Source organism: Chaetodon auriga, chromosome 23 (assembly GCF_051107435.1).
Source record: "Chaetodon auriga isolate fChaAug3 chromosome 23, fChaAug3.hap1, whole genome shotgun sequence".
In the NCBI taxonomy this organism is placed as follows: Eukaryota; Metazoa; Chordata; class Actinopteri; order Chaetodontiformes; family Chaetodontidae; genus Chaetodon; species Chaetodon auriga.
In genome coordinates, this window is record NC_135096.1 from 3,069,248 (window position 1) to 3,073,424 (window position 4,177).

Sequence of the window (4,177 nt, forward strand, 5' to 3'; positions counted from 1 at the left end):
TAAGTGCAAAACCAACCTTAACACTTAAATGAATAATTCGTGACATAGTTAGACATGGGTGGTTTTTATACTTTTCAGTAGCATTGAGTGAAAGTTTAAAAATATTTGCCACATGTTAACAAGTTAAAATGAATGCAGGTTTGCACTTGATGCCGATACAAGATCAGTATTATTATTTTATCATGTCAAAGAGATTTATTTTTATATTTTTCTGCAGCGTTGAGTGAAAGTTTAAAAATCTTCCATGAAATACATTTCAAGGAGTATTATTATTATTATTATTATTATTATTATTATTAGGCCCTGAGATGGGTCAATGATTGGCAGCAACATTGATTTTCCACTTTAAGCGATTCAATCTTTTAAAACCACTTCAGCCTAAAATATACATATCGAATATTAATTATGTTTTGGGGATTTACATATTTCCTGTAGCTGGACGTCAGGTCACTGATTTGTGCGGTGGCGTTTTGAAGTTGGACACACACACACACACACACACACACACACACACACACACACACTTACTTTTTTTTTTACACTCACACACCATTATCCAACATCAAGGGACACACACTTATCATTTCAGTGGCAAGGCACCCTGACAGAAAACAGTAAAAAAGTGTGCATGCTTTGAAGGGTTAAAAGTACACAATAATTTAGAGCAACATTAGACTGTAACTCTGATCATTTGATCACTGATTTTTAATAGTTTTAAATGAAGAAGCGTAGGCTATTACTGCATCCGATCTTTTTGTTGTTAAGCCGTGCATGGTGAAGAAATAAGGCGAACAAATTCTCGAATCTAGGGTTCCCTTCTAGACACTAGCGCAGTGTGCCTGTATGCAAATTAGGTGACTTGCGTAACTGATTGAAAACAATCTCTGCGGTTCACCGATTAACTGTTAACATCCCTAGTCCGTCACAACCACTAACTGATTGATAATTGATTAATTTAGAAAAAGATCAACAGATTAATGGATGATGAAAATTGGCAAATCATGTAAGAATTAGGAAGCTGATTGTTCATCGGGGTGTGGTGGGGCATCGCCAGTGGCTCTTGCTACCCCCTAATTTGGCTTCTGTTATAGGGAGTGATTCAACCCATCTATAAATTTTCTTACACTCGAAAGTCCACTGGACCACTTAGAATTGCTCAAATGTACTTGTTACACATACCGGGCTGCGGCACCCGTGAACAGCTATTTGTCCTGTAATACAGGGAATAATGGTCAGGCAGGGAGACGTGTCTCGACTCTACTGAATCCTCTGTCGTTATATTTATTTACAATTCACCTTAAACTGTTTGCATTAGTCCTTTACCCAGTATTCACTACTGCTGCACATATTCCGTCTCCTCACACATGTTTCCATGTTCACAAAACACAAAATAAATCTCAAAATCTCAAAACAACATATCTATACATACATTTATCCAAACAAGTTTGGCCACCTCTGCATCCCAAATGCACTAACACAGACACCATCAAGTCTATCCTGGACTTTAGCTCTACAGTATTAAGAATGGAATACACTTACAAAATTTAACAGATAGCAACCACTAATTGTGTTTAAATATACTCTTAAACTACCAACTGTGCTTAAACATATTAACATTCACTCTTAAAACTAATGTTAACAGTTTCTGTACATTTAAAATAATATGTACCTTTAAGCACATCAAACAATGTACACGGAGCCAGTTCGTTACATAAAAATAGCATAAAAAATGGAGACGTGTGGCTAACAAAAGTCCATTCTTTTTTTCTCATGGTGACTTTGCAGGACATTATTGCTAATGGCAGTGTTTGGATTGGGACATTCCCTCATCTCTCATTCGGTGTAACAGCTCACTCTCTATCCACACACCCTCCAGTCACATCCGCTTGGCGCTTAGATTTTGTAGGATGCTTTCAACAGTCGTCAGATTAAGTTGAGCAGGAGGTTGTCTCTGAAAAGTGAAAAAAGAAAACTTCGGTAACACTTTCTATGAAGCCCACATCTATAGTGCATTATGGGCGCATTCATAGTGAATTATAATTCTCATCATAAGAAATCATAATGCATTATGACTACACTTATAATGCTTTATGGGGCACTATATCAACAGCTATGAATAACTATAAATCTAGCTTATAATGACTTATAAATCCAAGGGTCTTATGAGTGCTCTTGACAGGTTATAAACTACACCATAGGTTCTACAACAGGATGAAATCAATCAGTTGAAAGCTGGGGAGACTATAAGTGAAAAAAAAAGTGTCAAAAAATGAAGAGTGAACAAAGACCCAACCAGAACCACTGCTCATCTGAACACTAAAATGTACAGTACAGTCATTAGAAAACTGCAAATGTATTGTACAAACTTGGATTATAACAATTAAATTCAGTTAAGTTTGAGTCAGAAGCCGCTCCCAGAACCTGCTGGTTGCCTTTAGCGTGTGCAGGTGAGCACATGCCACGTTGGGAGAAGAGCAAAGTCTGAACTCAAGTGCTCCAGAAACACAGGCTTTGCTTGGACCATTTCCATTTCATCCACCTCCAAAAGAGAAAAGAAAAAGAAAGAAAAAGTCAAACAAGTGGTTCTAAAAACCCCGGAAACAAACTGAGCCAACTGAGGATTTGAAAGAGTCGCAAGGATGCACTTGTTGTCCACCAGCTGCGTGTGTGTCCTCCTCATCGCCGCGCTCCTCCTCCAAGTGAACGGTTTGGAGACTGTTACGGGCCTGAATGGAGAAACGCTCCAGATCCTGTGAAACATTGGAGCCATAAAAGCAGAAGACAGGGAGAAAATAATAATTTGGGTTTAGAATTTGTATTTTTTTTTATTTATTCTTTTTTTTTCTTAATTTTTTTTTCTAAAAACTTTATTTTCCTTTTATAGAGTAAAAACATGAACAAAAACTAAGAAAAATCAGTCATGAGTTACGCCCATGACCATGAATGGACCGTAGTACGCTGTGGGAAAAGAAGTGGTTGTTCCCGTAAGCGTACTGAATATTACACCAGAACACTTATCCGCTTTGACAGCCATTGCTCTTTATTGTTCACTCATTTGTTGTTGTGTTGTTGTTTACCTTCGTGTTTTAAATAAATATTTTTGCTACACAGGACAACGCCTTCAAGTCTTGTTAACATACGACTGACATAGAAAGGGTTACAAAAAAGTGAAAAACACAAAGGCACTGTCTTTTCTTAAACTCATTTATTTGAGAAACAAAAGGTTTAAATATTGAAAAAGCTACTGCAGGAAAAGGGCAGACATAAAATACTGCATGTGAAACATTCCTTAATGATATATGGATAACTGTAATCACCAGACATGAGGATGAACAAATCATTTAAACAGCTACAAGAACAAACAAACAAATAAAGGGGGGCAGGTGCCACAGAATGCATTTCATTCTTGCAGAGGCACGTCCAAACTATTCCCAAAAAGGGCCGTGTGGCTGCAGGTTTTTTCCTCCGACCGATCAAGAGCACGCAGTCTGACCAATCAGCTGTCTGAAGACTGGGATCAGCTGATGAAATGAGTCAAGTCTGTTGTGCTGCTGCTCCGCTCGAAAGAAAACCTTCAGCCACTCGGCTCTTTGTGGAATAGAACAAAAAAAAAAAAAAACACTTCTGCTAACAATAGTCGTTGGGTTCCATTGATTGCATTTCTATTTGTTTTGAGGTCAAAATCAATCAAAATCAAAATCTTTTTAATGGTTTGTAAGTGAAGGACTGATGGTCGTTGTTACTTCCTAAGGTGGGTGCAATGACTTGTTTTGTCCACTAGATGGAGACAAGTGACTACGGACACAACAGTTTATCTGTGTTGAAGTCTGGGACCCACTGCTTTAACACCTAGAGCTTTGACCTTTGTCCCTGTCTGTCTGTCTGTCTGTCTGTCTGTCTGTCTGTCCGTCCATGTCAGTGTGATCCATTAGTCCTGTGCTGTTGTTCATTGCAGCATATTTGAATAGAGCAGCCTATGAAACACTAATGCTGGACAGAGCAGAGTAGGTGTTGGATACATTCTATATGTAACCGGCAGGTTAGGTCTGCCCCACCACCGCTGTATTCTAACAGTAACGTCCCCGCTTCTTCCGGTCACACACCTGCAGCGAGGCTCCTAATCAGCACCATTAGCGTGACATAAATGCAGGTAGCGGCGCGCCAGCCAATCTCTCTC